The 16,474-nt window shown below is 42.8% G+C and overlaps 2 long non-coding RNA genes across 7 annotated transcripts in view; one reads left to right on the forward strand and one right to left on the reverse strand.

The window, feature by feature from the left end:
- The first annotated feature begins 5,428 nt into the window (after positions 1–5,428).
- Positions 5,429–16,474, forward strand: part of LOC112581569 — a 144,931-nt gene continuing 133,885 nt past the window's right edge. For 2 of the 6 annotated variants that reach the window (XR_006546880.1, XR_006546882.1), the window contains exons 1-3: positions 5,702–5,837; positions 12,055–12,182; positions 13,029–13,206. This is a non-coding gene — a long non-coding RNA (uncharacterized LOC112581569). Of the gene's footprint in view, positions 5,838–6,550; positions 6,800–12,054; positions 12,183–13,028; positions 13,207–16,474 lie in introns of those variants that run through there. The other 4 variants (XR_006546887.1, XR_006546884.1, XR_006546885.1 and 1 more) reach the window with 4 other exon arrangements.
- Positions 5,501–7,265, reverse strand: LOC123330768. The gene is made up of 2 exons (XR_006546889.1): positions 5,904–7,265; positions 5,501–5,811 (listed from the first exon to the last, which is right to left on the reverse strand). It is a non-coding gene; the product is annotated as an uncharacterized LOC123330768 (long non-coding RNA).

Here is a 16,474-nt window from a genome sequence, read left to right on the forward strand (position 1 = left end):
GATCAGAATCTGTAAACTGAGCCAGATGGGGATCCTCACAGAGTCAAGTGCTCCTGCTACAGCTGAAGACGGCAACAGAACCAGAATCATATTTTCCATGACAGAGAGAAAAGAAGAGAGGCTCTCTCTAATTTCTCTTTCCTCCTTTTGAATTTTGCCCCACTTTGCTAGCCAAGTGGTGTGGCTTTCTTATTTAGGGGTGCCATTGATGAATACTAGCATGTGCTCCAACCATGAACATCTCAGAGAAAAAAGCATAGCTCCCTTTTCTGCATCTTTTACAACACTTACCAGAGCAAAGCTGGAAAACTTCCATTACAGGCAGAAAAGCAATCGTGTTCACCAAATTTCCCATTGCGTAGCTCTGCCTCAATTAGCCATTGAAGAGAGAAACCAGCAGGTAATGGAAGGCCTCCTGCACATGTTTTCATTGCTGCACACCTGGAAACTAAGCCCTGCCATCTGTGAGTGTGGAGGAGGTGAACCGGGTTTGCACAATAAGGTCAGTGGGTGTGACCAGCTGGGTAGAGCTGCAGCTCTGGGACTGACTTCTGAGGCCTGAAGTAGTGGCCCACAGCCCTCCACACTTGGAGTTCAATTCTCGTGGCCTGCTTACCCCTTCTCAGCATCTCAGAAAGTAGGTAAAATGCTGCTTGTTACAAGCAAACAGAGCGAGTGGAGCCAAGCTCTTAGGCAATGCGGAAACTTGATAGTTTAGAATGAGTCAAAACCCTTAAGGACAGGAGCAATCTGGCATTTAGGGGGGCCAGAAGTGAAGTCTGAGGAGCAAATGCTGCTTCAGCTGCAAGGGCTCCAAGGCTGGGAAGCCTGCCCAGTCCACACAGCCCCATTTTCAGGGCACTTCTGTCAAGAACGGGAGCAGTCTGGAGTGACTGCAGACATGCTCGGCTCCATTCGAAAGCGCAGTGGGAAACACTGACCCACCGTGTGCCCAGCGCAGCGCAGTTTTTAACTTCCTTCTCTGGGGAGCAGAGGGGAACCATGACAACAAACTGATGCAAAGGAAGAAGAAAGTCTGCAGTTTTGCTGCTCCCACAAGTAAGTGGGAGCTATCCCCAAAGACACTTAGAAGAAAATGGAATGTTCTAGGAAAGATATACAGGCCACTTGTTAATTAATTGAACCACTTTGGAGCAAAAAGAAAAAAAAAAAAAAAAGGAAACGTATGGAATAAAGTGTGAATCAACACATGTTAAAGAAGTATGAGGTTCCCCTGGAGATAAAACCTCCTCCCAAATGCCCTACTGGCTACCCTGGTCCCCTCCCGCCACCATGCTTAACCTGAGGGTACCCTCTCCTAGGTGAGGGCCATTCCCTTGCTTTAAGCCAGTGCACACAATCCCACTTGAGCTCAGTTTTAGGAGACCCAAGTTGCCTCTGAATGCTGGGACCTCCCCATCTCATTCGTATTCTTTGAACCATGCCTTCCACTGCAGCTTCTGCAGTTTAGTAAGTTCCCCCTGAACTTAACTGCAGGGATCATGAAAATGAAATGTTGCCATTTTATTTGGTTATTTTACCTCTTCCTGAGCAATGCAGATAGGCAGTAAAATTAATTAAATCAACACTCTCCATTACCACTCCTACTATTTCCCCAGAATAAGTTGTCACTCTCTCTAAGAGGTTTTTCACCCCCAAGGCTGTTTTAAAATGGTAATACAACCTCTACTACAAATGCAGGAGGACTGGCAATAAGATGTGCAAACTTACCTTTTCTAAATTTAATTAAACTCATGTAGCAAGGATGTCTTTCAGAACCATAGTCTTGAACATAGTCATATCTCATATTTGAGCGTGTTTAGAGAGTTTTGCAGGGGGTGAGGCGTGAGAAAAGTCTATTTGCAGAGCAGAGCAAACAGACTTCTCTCCCTGCAGCCTGCCTCAAGTGGAGGGGGCCTAAAGAGTCCCCTGGGAGGCTCTATGACACTCTAGAAGGGTGGGATGGGGAGGGAGATGGGAGGAAGTTTCAGGAGGGAGGGGACATGGGTGTACCTATGGCTGATTCTTGTTGATGTATGGCAAAAAACACACAAAATTATGTAAAGCAATTATCCTTCAATTAAAAAAATAAAGGGAAAAAAAAAGAGTCTTCTGGGAAAGAGGACAGAGCAATGGGGTAAGGAGTATAACCTTATAACAAAGTTTGGACAAGGGAGATAGTTCTTAGTCTTTCAGCTTCTGGACCCCTTTGAGGATCTGCTGAAAGTACTGGACCCTCTCCATAGAAAAAATTCCATTTGCCCCTACAACACTCAATTTCTTACACCATTCCAGAGGCATTCTCAGAGTCCTGAAAACCTATCTATGATTTCATGGACTCGGGGAGGCATTCCTTAAAATTCCTGCTTCTTGAGAATTGACCAAAAATGGCACTGCACCCAATACCCTATGCACTGGATGTAGGCCTGCTCTTGAGCAGAGGAGGCTAACCATCCTCAATTCTGTAACATGCTGGCCATCAAGTGACCCTGCTTTGACTTCCTGTGTCTGTATTTCATTCCAAGGGGAAAGTGTTTCACCCACTCCACCCTAGGCACTTGAAGGACAGCCACGAGCACTGGACTCTGTGCCCAGCAGAGATGCTATGGAAGTGCCACCCATGAGAGTGCCTACCAAAGTGTTATTGGCCCTCCCAAGTCCAGCCCTAACAGGGGGCCTCCTCCTCAGTGTCACTTGCATCAATAGAACCAGATGCAGTTTGGTTCAGAAGCACAGGACAGATTTACTCATTAATCAAAGAATAGAAAGGTATGAGCAAAGGCTTTCCTGACAGGACATGGATAGGGCTGCTTTATAGGGATCTGGAATGGGTGAATTTAACTCAGATGACCATTATATCTTCTACTGCGGCAGGAATCCCTCAGAAGAAGTGGAGTAGCCATCATGGCCAACAAAAGAGTCCGAAATGCAGTATTTGGATGCAATCTCAAAAACGACAGAATGATCTCTGTTCGTTTCCAAGGCAAACCATTCAATATCACATTAATCCAAGTCTATGCCCCAACCAGTAATGCTGAAGAAGCTGAAGTTGAAAGGTTCTATGAAAACCTACAAGACCTTTTAGAACTAACACCCCAAAAAGATGTCCTTTTCATTATAGGGGACTGGAATGCAAAAGTAGGAAGTCAACAAACACCTGGAGTAACAGGCAAATTTGGCCTTAGAATATGGAATGAAGCAGGGAAAGACTAATAGAGTTTTGCCAAGAAAATGCACTGGTCATAGGAAACACTCTCTTCCAACAACACAAGAGAAGACTCTATACATGGACATTGCCAGATGGCCAACACTGAAATCAGATTGATTATATTCTTTGCAGCCAAAAATGGAGAAGCTCTATACAGTCAGCAAAAACAAGACCAGGAGCTGACTGTGGCTCAGACCATGAACTCCTTATTGCCAAATTCAGACTTAAATTGAAGAAAGTAGGGAAAACCACTTGACCATTCAGGTATGACCTAAATCAAATCCCTTATGGTTATACAGTGGAAGTGAGAAATAGATTTAAGGGCCTAGATCTGATAAATAGAGTGCCTGATGAACTATGGAATGAGGTTCATGACATTGTACAGGAGACAGGGATCAAGACCATCCCCATGGAAAAGAAATGCAAAAAAGCAAAATGGCTGTCTGGGGAGGCCTTACAAATAGCTGTGAAAAGAAGAGAAGCGAAAAGCAAAGGAGAAAAGGAAAGATATAAGCATCTGTATGCAGAGTTCCAAAGAATAGCAAGAAGAGATAAGAAAGCCTTCAGTGATCAATGCAAAGAAATAGAGGAAAACAACAGAATGGGAAAGACTAGAGATCTCTTCAAGAAAATCAGAGATACCAAAGGAACATTTCATGCAAAGATGGGCTCGATAAAGGACAGAAATGGTATGGATCTAACAGAAGCAGAAGATATTAAGAAGAGATGGCAAGAATACACAGAAGAACTGTACAAAAAAGATCTTCATGACCCAGATAATCACAATGGTGTGATCACTGACCTAGAGCCAGACATCCTGGAATGTGAAGTCAAGTGGGCCTTAGAAAGCATCACTACGAACAAAGCTAGTGGAGGTGATAGAATTCCAGTTGAGCTATTCCAAATCCTGAAAGATGATGCTGTGAAAGTGCTGCACTCAATATGCCAGCAAATTTGGAAAACTCAGCAGTGGCCACAGGACTGGAAAAGGTCAGTTTTCATTCCAATCCCAAAGAAAGGCAATGCCAAAGAATGCTCAAATTACCGCACAATTGCACTCATCTCACACGCTAGTAAAGTAATGCTCAAAATTCTCCAAGCCAGGCTTCAGTAATATGTGAACCGTGAACTTCCTGATGTTCAAGCTGATTTTAGAAAAGGCAGAGGAACCAGAGATCAAATTGCCAACATCCACTGGATCATGGAAAAAGCAAGAGAGTTCCAGAAAAACATCTATTTCTGCTTTATTGACTATGCCAAAGCCTTTGACTGTGTGGATCACAATAAACTGTGGAAAATTATGAAAGAGATGGGAATACCAGACCACCTGACCTGCCTCTTGAGAAACCTATATGCAGGTCAGGAAGCAACAGTTAGAACTGGACATGGAACAACAGACTGGTTCCAAATAGGAAAAGGAGTACGTCAAGGCTGTATATTGTCACCCTGTTTATTTAACTTATATGCAGAGTACATCATGAGAAACGCTGGACTGGAAGAAACACAAGCTGGAATCAAGATTGCCGAGAGAAATATCAGTAACCTCAGATATGCAGATGACACCAGCCTTATGGCAGAAAGTGAAGAGGAACTCAAAAGCCTCTTGATGAAAGTGGAAGAGGAGAGTGAAAAAGTTGGCTTTAAGCTCAACATTCAGAAAATGAAGATCATGGTATCCGGTCCCATCATTTCATGGGAAATAGATGGGGAAACAGTGGAAACAGTGTCAGACTTTATTTTGGGGGGCTCCAAAATCACTGCAGATGGTGACTGCAGCCATGAAATGAAAAGACGTTTACTCCTTGGAAGGAAAGTTATGACCAACCTAGATAGCATATTCAAAAGCAGAGACATTACTTTGCCAACAAAGGTTCGTCTAGTCAAGGCTATGGTTTTTCCTGTGTTCATGTATGGATGTGAGAGTTGGACTGTGAAGAAGGCTGAGCGCTGAAGAATTGATGCTTTTGAACTGTGGTGTTGGAGAAGACTCTTGAGAGTCCCTTGGACTGCAAGGAGATCCAACCAGTCCATTCTGAAGGAGATCAGCCCTGGGATTTCTTTGGAAGGAATGATGCTAAAGCTGAAACTCCAGTACTTTGGCCAGCTCATGCGAAGAGTTGACTCATTGGAAAGACTCTGATGCTGGGAGGTATTTGGGGGCAAAGAGGAGAAGGGGACAACAGAGGATGAGATGGCTGGATGGCATCACCTACTCGATGGACGTGAGTCTGAGTGAACTCCGGGAGTTGGTGATGGACAGACAGGGAGGCCTGGCGTGCTGCTATTCATGGGGTCGCAAAGAGTCGGACACGACTGAGTGACTGATCTGATCTGATCTGGGCAGGCAGTGGGGAGAGTTCTCGCGGTACTAGCAGAGTTCTCGCCGGGCCAGCAGAGTTCTCGCAGGGCTAGCAGAGTTCTCGTGAGGTGACGGAGCTCTCGAGAGACAGGCACAGCTGTGCAGTTGGGTCCAGGTCTCAGCAGAGGGCAGGTCACCAACATCTTGAATTGAGGTATAGTGGGTGTCTTTTTCACACTGGGAACTTTAGCCCAAAGTTCTTGGGGCAAGGCCTCTGCATGCAGCACCTCGTGAGCAACTGAAACTAAATTAAGCACAAAGGGAAAAAAGGTTAGACACTTATTTTATTACCCAGATTCAATTTGTATTCCCTGAGAATTGTTAATGCTGCTTTACTGGTTATCTTGTCCTGCTCCTGATTTTTGAGGGGCGCCGAGTGGCACAGGTCCTTCTTCAGTAACTACTCCTTGCTGATTTGTGGGTAATAATAGTCCCCGGGTAGAGGAGCAAAACTTCTCCCCAGCTTCCTTTAGATGTGTTTGATTGTCATCAGGCCTCAGCCCTAACTGTTCACATCCCTGAGCAACCACCATTTGGAGTTTTATGGATTCTAAGCTTTTGGAGACCATTTAGCATGCATCGCCCAAATATTATCAAGAGAATAATGGTCATTAAGGGGCCCAGGAAGAGTAGAAACAAAGTGACGCTAGGGAGGGCCTGTTTTGCCCCGCTCCAGATTTATCCAGCCAGATTAGGCTGCTGGATTTCTGCTAGATAAGTGGCTTCTTCCAGTAGTCGGTACTTTATTTAATTAGGCCATGTAAGGAAAGAGCAAATTAGCCAATATGGCAGTGGTCAGGCTCTCTGGGTCCCTATCAGCTCAGCTCTTGACCCACGTTTTGTAAATAATGATTATGTAACAGCTGAGATCATTTGTAGCACTGCGCATAACCTAAATAAGCACCACCTGAAAAGCTCTTGTAATCAAGTTTAGGCGAGTCGCCTTAAGTCCGGTTGCCTAATTGTTGTTTCTGCTCTGTCAGCCATAGAGAGTAAAGCATGTCTGCCTTGCTGCTGTGAATAAAGAATATCTGCAGTTTCTACGTCTCCTCACATCTTCTTCCAGCTTCCACACTCTCGCCTTGCCTATCCTGGGTTCTGCCAACAGTGAGATACAGCAAGACGGGCCAGTTTCATTGAAGTACAAACAGCACTTTGTATTGGCTAATGTATAGATCCTCATCTGGTCAGCTGATCTAGGGCAATTTTGTTTTCCATGACAATCCTGAACAGTGAGTCAACAGACTTTTATAACGGATTGAAATCAAGACTAATTGGCCATTGTCTCCATGGGGGCTGTTACCTTTTTATGGTGACACGTGTTATATTTGTTTTCCTGGGCCAAGGTCACTAGCATGCCCATGAGTACAGTGATTCCTGAAAGGAGTACTGCTGCTCTTTTGGAACATTGTGGCTTCCCCTTTTTGTTAATGGTCTGATTGTAAACTTCAGTCAGCCTCGGATCTGGCCCCACTGTTCCAATGGTGATATAGCCCCTTTCCTTGGTATTGTCCAAGCATTGGGATACCCAGCCTCCTGTTGAGTTTGGGTGCTTACCTAAGAACATGTACTACTACTAAGCCACTTCAGTGGTGTCCAACTCTACGCAACCCCATAGACGGCAGCCCACCAGGCTCCCCCATCCCTGGGATTCTCCAGGCAAGAATACTGGAGTGGGTTGCCATTTCCTTCTCCAATACATGAAAGTGAAAAGTGAAAGTGAAGTCACTCAGTCATGTCCGACCCTCAGCGACCTCATGGACTGCAGTCTTCCAGGCTCCTCCATCCATGGGATTTTCCAGGCAAGAGTACTGGAGTGGGCTGCCATTGCCTTCTCCGAAGAACATGTAACCTTCTTATAAACCCACCAACCCTGTGCCATTAACTTGAGTTCTTGAAGGACTCGTATTCTGGCATTCTAACTACATATCTGGGGTCTTACTGGGACATCTAGATATCCTACTTAGCTGTGTTTTTCTCTTTTGGACTGTCTAAGTGTCATAACTGGGGCCACTTTTGACATCAGTCTATTTACAGTTTGGAACTTGGACATGGTTTCCATTGCAGGTTGCAAGTTGTACTGTCCAGTTGTAAGGGTAACGTTGCCTATCAGGTAGGATTGACACCAGGGTATGCAACAATTATTGAGTGGCTTTAAAGACCTGCAAATTTTTCCTAAAATTGAAGGTATCTAGGTGTGCCCTGATGCTGAGGCTCACTGCTGTGGTTGGGTTTATATTGGGATTGCCTGCTAGGAGGAGAGTAGTATTTAGTGCTTTATTTTCAGTTTTTGAGGTTCGTCTTAAATACAGTTCATCTGATGGTCCTTTCCTGTTTCAGGTTGGAAGTGATAGATCCAATAATCAGTGAAGTTCCATCCTTAAATATCCCTGGTCACACTTTTACTGGTTTTCTGCTTGGGGCATGAATCTACCATACATAAGTTCATATACACTTTACTTTTGATATTTTTTTTTTTAGGAATCAAAACTTTATGCAAATTATTACCTGCATTCCCACATTGAGCAAGGCAGTATTTTATGTGATTTTTAGAAGCTCAAATATGGGCCTAATGCCTCTGCGTTACCCCCTACACTTTTAGCTTTTATTGTTTTTTCTTTCTTTATTTTTAATTGAAGGATAATTACAATATCGTGTTGGTTTCTTCCATACGTCAACATGGATGAGCCATAGATATACATATGTCCCCTCTCTCTTGAGCCTCCCTTCCATCTCCTAGCTCATCCCACCACACTTAACTTTAACTTATCTCTTCGAGCTAACTACATGCAGAGTAGGGCAAACTGCGGGTAACTTAATTCAGTTTTCTTGAGTCTCCTGGCATAGCTTGGCTAAGGTTCATTTTAAGGTCTGATCATATCTCTCTACTAGGCTAAGTGCAAGGTCCATTTTATGCCCAGGGCACTTGTTATCTCCTTGGTCAGTTGGGACACAATGCTGGGCCATTATCACTTTGCAGAGCTCCTAGGAGCCCACAGTTGGATATGATCTCTTTTAGTAATGGCCTTAGCCACTTTGGCTGCAATTTCAGTTCTAGGGGGAGTGTTTCTACTCAACCTGAAAACATATGCAGGGGCAGCATCTTTCTACCTGAAGCTGCCTGATGATCCAGGCATGACAGTGAAATCAGCCTATCTTCCCCGGTATATGTCCCTCTGGTACGATTGGGCCTTGTCTGGGGGCTTCTGGGGGCCTGGTGTTAGGGTTATTCATTGTGTAGATGGGGACTGTGTCAACTCTCTGACTGATGATACTTTTAATGCCAGGAGTTACCATGACATCAACTAACCAATTATGTAAGGCTTCACTCCCTTAGTGAGTTCCTTGATGAGTTTTCCTGATGGCTTGATAAGCCACAGTTTGGGGAAAGAAGCATGGCTCATGTTTACTAAGTAGCCACACATGACCTCCTAGATCTCTACTGAAGCCCCGTTTGGGGACTTTGAACAACTGGATGGTCTGGCCTTCAAGGTATGAGGGGTAGTTGCGAGGTTAGCCATTCTAGGGCTTTGTTTCCCTTTATTAACTCTGCCATCCCCCTTGTGGTGATCCTTACAATTAATCACTGCCACCTTTTTTGGAAGCTGTGCTGCTTCTAAGAACTTCAATGTGCTCAAGCCATGTTTCACCTGTTTATTTTCACAGTAAGCATACCTCTGTCCTTTCAAATAGCCCTATGTATATGTAGAATGGCATACCAGGAGTCTTTATAAGCATTTAAGATCTTCCCTGCAATCAGCTACAAGGCTTGGGTGAGGGCTGTAAGTTTGGCCTTTTGAACAGAAGTCCCTGGGATTAGGTCGCGTGCTTCAACGACTTGGGCCTGGGAGGTGACTGTATATCCTGCCAGCCTTTTTTGCTCTCACAAAACTGGTTCCATCTGTGAATCATTCCTATTCAGTATTTCGGAGAGGCTCATTTCTTAGGCTGGGGCAATTGGAATAGATCACGTCGATGGTTTCTATACAATCATACTCTTGGGACCCCCATTTCTATGGGCAGAGGGGTGGCAAGATTTATCTTGTGACAGGTGTTTATAGTTGCCTCTAGGTTGTCTAAAAGCATAACCTGAACTTGAATCAACATTATGGAAAATAGCCATCCTGCTCCCTTAGAACTCACTAAAGCCTGAACCTGGTGGGGAGTCCATATAGTGACTGGCTAACCAGATGTTAACTTTTCAGCCTCTTTTATCAGGGCTATAGTAGCAGCTACTTCCCATAGGCAAGGAGGCCATCCTTTAGCAGTTTGACCTAAGTGTTTAAAGAAATAAGCACCACTCAAGTAAGCAGCCCCAGTTTTTGAGCTAATACCTCAAGGGCGATATACCTCAAGGCTAATACCCTTCTGTCTTGAATATAAAGGTCAAAGGGTTTAGCTAAATCTGGGGATGCCAGGGCAGGGACCTGAAGTAATTGCTTTTTCAATTCTTAAAAGACTCCTCTGCATTCTGAATTCCATTCAAAAGGATCATCATCTTTCCTTTCAACTTTTCATATAGAGACCTAACTATTAGATCACAGCTACAGATCCAGATGCAGAGAAAGCCGTCCACCCCCAGGGAACCCCTAAGCTGTCTACACATAGTTATGCCACCGCCATCTTGAATTGCTGCAGCCCTTCTGCACACGGCCCACTAAGCTGAAGTGTCAGGCACAATCATTTCCCACTAAGAACTCTGGTCTGAAGAGTGCTGTGTGCATGGCCTCTGCACACAGCACCCTAGGAGCAAGTGAAACTAGGCTAAGCATAAAGGGAAAAAAGGTTAGACTTTATCTTTATTCCTTGAATATTGTTAATAGGCTTTTCTGGTGGCAAAAGCCTTAGGAGGTGGGACTCAAGCACCGCACCAGTGAAAAGTGGGTATAAACACTTCAGTGATCTCATTTGTTCCCACAGGCTGGTGAGGCTGGGAACCTTCAAGTTATACCTAATAATTACATTCCTTAAATTATTATCTGGGGTTTGTTCCTGGAAAATGTGAGTCTAAAAGACAGGAACATTTCTGGAGTAAAGGGAAGCTTTCAAAACTCCACTTTATTGAACTAATTTATTTTTAGTGCTTGCATATTTAATACTGTCAAAATGATTAAAATAAGTATTGAAGGCAATCTTTGAAGGAGACATCTTTGAACACAACTCTCAGGAAGGAGATCTGTCGTGAGATAGATAAATGTTTTCAACTCCAGAATTCTGTGTGGGATTGGACACATAGGTGTGTAAGTGGTGAAAGTTGGAGAGGCAGTCACTTAATATGCAGACATTCATTCAAGTGTCAGAAAGTCATGGGGACTTGCTGAATCTTAGGAATAAATCTGCCCCTAAAAGAGTGTAATTGAGATGTTATTGTCTTTTTGCTACTATTTTAATTTATTTAACTCCCTACTCCAGTTTGCCATCATTTTTTTCTTTCAATGCACTGAACTATCTTAAGATAGCATTGGCAAAGCCAGAATTGCAACCCAATTATTAGAATCCACACTCTCAAAGTAATGGGGAAGGGTGATGCAGGGTGCTGACAGTATTGATGTCTAAAATAGAGCAAATTTAGCTTCTGCTTGAGTTCACCTGTGAACTTGAACAGAGTAGTTAACAAGGCCTGTTCCCTCAGATGCAAGAGGAGGGGCTCTGATAGATTATCTTAAATGAACCTTCTAACCATAGTCATGACTATAATACTTTGAATTTTATATGGATCTTTGATAGTCACACTGTATGGATCTTTGATAATTGCTTTCTCTCATTTAATCTAGCCTGATCAATAAGAACACAGGCTCTGGAATCAGACTGCCTGCTTGGGTTCAACTTTTGGCTGTACCTTTTACCAGCTGTGTGACCTAGGGCAAAGTAGTAACCTCTCTGTGCATCTTTCTTCATCTGTAAAATAGAAATGATAATTCTTCATATGACTGCTATGACGATTAAATGATTTGTCACATATAATAAGCTTAAAACCATGTTTGTTTGGTATAGCATAACTGCTCAATGAATATAGTGTTAATTGTATTTATTTTTAAATTTAATCCATAACTGGGTCAGTGCCTCCTTTTAATTTTTAGTTTTATTTCTTTCCTTTACTGTTTTATTATCCTTCTCTTGAGGGCTCTATTTTATCACTTGTGTAATTATTTAATATGGCTAATAAATTTGAGTTTGTAATAGCCAGCTTAATTGCATCTTTAGCTAAGGGCTGAGAGATAATTTGAAGCTGATACTTATTGTGATATCATTTGCAACTGTTCTTTTGTCCCATTTATACCACTCAAATGTCCATAATATCTTAAGTAGTTTATTTTGCTCATAAATAGAATCCAGCCAATAGATCAGCATATACATAGAACAAAGTCACTCTTCCATGAAAATGAAATTGCTGAGCACTTATAAAGTAACATTTAGGAGGTACTAAGAGTCCTACCTGAAAATAACTAACCACCTATAACCTCTAACCACCTCATCCTCTTGCCAGGGTCAGTGTTTCCTTCTGCATGGTCTGAAATACCTACCGTGGCTGTTTTGATGAACAAGGTATAAGTCACTCTTTGGAGCCACAAGAGAAGAACTACTTCTAGAAGTTACAAATATCTCACACACAGTGTAAGTTTACTTTTCAAGGCATTTTAATATAAATGTTCTCATGTGTATCTCCTAACCCTAACCCCTAACCCACACCCTAACCCGACATAGAACATGGTAGTATTATCACAATGTTACAAAGGTGGAAACAGAGAAGCTAAGAAAGTTTGCCATCAATTTGCTGAGCAACCTATAAGTAACCAGTATGATCTCCAGAGGGACTTAAAATAGAAGACCTAAATTTAAAAGAGCTAACAATTTAGCTTTGCTTCCTTGGAAGTTAGGAATTGCATTTAGAATTTCAGGATGTGCTGCATTAGTTACCTTGAAAAGTACAGAGAACCAACTATGGAGATCAGGAAACCAAAGACAGGTGAGTTTCAGAGGGGAGTTCAGATGAAGGAAGGTATCAATACATGATTCTGATGACGAAGATAGTCCACAATGAAGGTCTTCAGTAACCCAGAGCTATGACAGAAGAAGAGTCGAGGGAGGGTGGACCCTGACTTCAGGGTCAGATCTCCAGCCCACTCAAGATAGCAAAGTCAACAGCGGACAGTGTGTCCTGGCACCTGCCCTGTATCTCACACAGCCCACAAGGTTATAAAAGGAGGTTCTAGGTACTGATTTATACAGAAACTGAAATCTCTGTCCCCTTCTGACTAGAGGATCAGATAACAGCTTATTAATCATCAGAAAAACTTCCCTGATACTGTCTGTCATGATTAGTCTTGCATGTCGACTTGGCTAGATCACGGTACCCAGACACCTGATCAAACCCTCTGGATGTTTCAGTGAATGTGTTTTTTGGACAACAGCAACATTTAAATTGGTAGATTTTGTTAAAGCAGATTACTCTCCCTAAAGTAGGTCAACCTCATCTGGTGAGTTGAAGGCCTTAATAGAACAAAGACTGACCTCCCTCACCAAGAAGGAATTCTGCCAAAACACTGCCTTTGGACTCAGATTGCAGCTTTTTCCTGGCCTCCAGCCTGCCAGATTAAAGATATGGGACTTACCAAAGACCAAAAGCCTCCACAATCATGTAAGCCAGTTTCCTTAAAACCAATCTCTTTATATATTTTTTTAATTTTTTATTAATATTTATAGATTTATAGTCATGCACATCCTGTTGGTTCTATTTCTCTGCAGAATATCAATTAATACACTGATACACACTTTTGTATGTTTCAGAGCAAAATGGCTGCTTTCTCTGAAACCACTAAGCTTTAATATGTTTAAAACACAAGACCTTCTGTTATGTTGAGAGGCAATGTCATGCAAGGACCTAGCACATGGACTCTGGCTGGTTTGAATCCTGTTTCCATCATTTACTATAAATTGACAGCAATAACAACCTCTCTGGTCCTCAGTTGTTCTACCTGATAAAAACAGCTTCCACCTCATAGAATTTGTAAGGTGAAACATACATTCAAACTGATACATACAAAGCATTTAGTACAGAGTTGAGAACTTAATAAACTCTCAATAATACTAGCTATGATGTTTCTTGCTCTCCCTCTCTGGGGAATTCTTACTAAGTCAGGAATGAACAGGCCAAAGACTCAGATTCTGAAGAATTCCCTATTAAGCTGCTGTACAACATATTGTGTGATTTCCATGATGCCTCTGTTTCTCTGCTATAAAATGAAGTAAAACAGATGGGTTGTGAGTTGATGAGTCTATAAAGCCCTGTGAAGTCCTTAGATAAAAGGTGCCCCTGAGCATTGCTATCACATGGCAGGCAATTGAGTGTTATTATAGGGCAGGTTTTATATTTTTAATATATTTTAAATGGTTTTTTGGTCAACAGGAGTGAGGTAAACAAAGTGGTGTTAGAACAGAAACTCAGAAACAGTGGTATAATCACCTCTTGGCTTGTGCTACCTCTTTATATGCAATTCACCGCCCAAAGAGTTTGAAAGATAAAAAACCTAATTTTTCTGGGTTTACATTTTCTGGAATCTGACTCTGATAAACAAGGCCATGCCAAATCTTTTCTGTGACTTGGATAAGCTCAAGCATTTGTAAGTAAATCATAGAATATCTATTCACAGCTATTCACTTTTTAATAAGCATCGAGCTAGAATCAGCATCTTTTCTCAACTGAGCCATTTTTAGAGTATTTCAGAATTCCATGGGCTTCCCTGGTGGCTCAGACAGTAAACAAACTGCCTGCAATGCAGGAGACCTGAGTTCAGTCCCTGGGTTGTGACGGTCCTTTAGAGAAAGGAGTGGCTAGTCACTCTAGTATTCTTGCCTAGAAAATCCCATGGACAGATGAGCCTGGTGGGCTAAAGTCCATGGGGTCTCAAAGAATCAGACACGACTGAGCAACTAACACTTTTACTTTCACTTTCCAAAATTCCATAATACGTCCAAGGATACCAAACCTAATCTGTGAATTGCAAAGATAACCTACTTTAGTCACTAAAGGAAATATAAAAATAACCATAATATGTCCAATGTGTAATAGGTATTTCCAGAGGTAGATTGGTTTAGAACTACACCTGGATTTTAGTTCTGTTTCTAGCACTAAGTATGTGACCTTAGCAAATCACTAACCTGTTTTTGGGTTTTTGTTTGTTTGCTTGTAAAATATAGTAATATACAATTTATAAGATATTATGTGAAAAGAATCTAACCCAATGCCTGCTGCTGCTGCTGCTAAGTCGATTCAGTCATGTCCAACTCTGCACGACCCCATAGACGGCAGCCCACCAGGCTCCCCCGTCCCTGGGATTCTCCAGGCAAGAACACTGGAGTGGGTTGCCATTTCCTTCTCCAGTGCATGAAAGTGAAAAGTGAAAGTGAAGACACTCAGTTGTATCCGACTCAGCGACCCCATGGACTGCAGCCTACCAGGCTCCTCCGTCCATGGGGTTTTCCAGGCAGGAGTACTGGAGTGGGGTGCCATTGCCTTCTCCGCCCAATACCTGCTGCTGCTGCTGAGTCACTTCAGTCGTGTCCGACTCTGTGTGACCCCATAGACGGCAGCCCACCAGGCTCCCCTGTCCCTGGGATTCTCCAGGCAAGAACACTGGAGTGGGTTGCCATTTCCTTCTCCAATGCATGAAAGTAAAAAGTGAAAGTGAAGTTGCTCAGTCATGTATGACCCTCAGCGACCCCATGGACTGCAGCCTTCCAGGCTCCTCCATCCATGGGATTTTCCAAGCAAGAGTACTGGAGTAGGGCTGCCCAATGCCTAGCACTTATTAAATATTTCTTCTCCTATGGCCCTGTGGTGAAAACTCAGATAGCTTTGATGTGATTCAAGAGTCCTCAGTTTTTCATGTCATTTTCTTGAGGGTTAAACTGAGTTCACATAATATAAGAGAGTTATAATTTTGGTTGCTGCCCCCAAACATCCTAGCAGAATTAACAGGATTCTCTGAAACTGTTTTTTAACTCAAATTCCCCAGCTTCGAGTTTTATGTAGTAATGAGAATCAATGAGACCAAAAGCAGAACCCAGATAGCCTACTATTCCTGAACCCACTGCCAAGGATGGCAGACCAGGGCCTGAGACAATCAAACCCACAGCCTTCTGGTGTTCTCTGGAGGCTGCCAGTAGCATACTTCTTCATGCAAGGATCTTTAATCTCTGAAGGGCTATAAAGAGAAACTCAGAGCCTCGCTCTTACTTGTGTTATATATATATATATATAGTGTTCACCATCAGACACCAACATCCATTTTGCTTTTCTCATATAGAGGCATTATCTTTCTATGCTCATTAACTTTCTCTGCCTTGAGATGTCTGACTCCTTTAAAAGAATAATGTTAAATATTAGAAAGAAGGTCATAAAAACCAACTACCAGGGAAATGCAAATCAGAATCACAAGTTAACACTTCAGATTTTTAGGATGGCATGAATGCATACTTAGTCACTCAGACATGTCCAAGTCTTGCACAACTCTATGGACTGTAGCCAACCAGGCTCCTCTGTCCATGAAATTATCCAGGCAGGAATACGGGAGTGGGTTGCCATGCCCTCCTCCAGGGGATCCTCTCAACCTAGGGATCTAACCCAGGTCTTCCACATTGCAGGCAGATTCTTTGCCATCTGATCCACCAGGGAAGCCCAAGATTTCTGGATTTGGTAGTCTACCCCTTCTCCAGGGATCTTGCTGATGCAAGAATTGAACTGGGGTCTCCTGCATTGCAGGCAGATTCTTTACAGCTGAGCTACCAGGGAAGCCCTTTAGGATGGCTACTATATTTTAAAAACATAAATAAACACAGAATAACTAGTGTTGGTAAGGATATGGAGAAATTGGAACCCTAGTGCATTGCTGGTAAGAATGTAAAAG

This window comes from Bubalus bubalis, chromosome 2 (assembly GCF_019923935.1).
Source record: "Bubalus bubalis isolate 160015118507 breed Murrah chromosome 2, NDDB_SH_1, whole genome shotgun sequence".
NCBI classification, from domain to species: domain Eukaryota; kingdom Metazoa; phylum Chordata; class Mammalia; order Artiodactyla; family Bovidae; genus Bubalus; species Bubalus bubalis.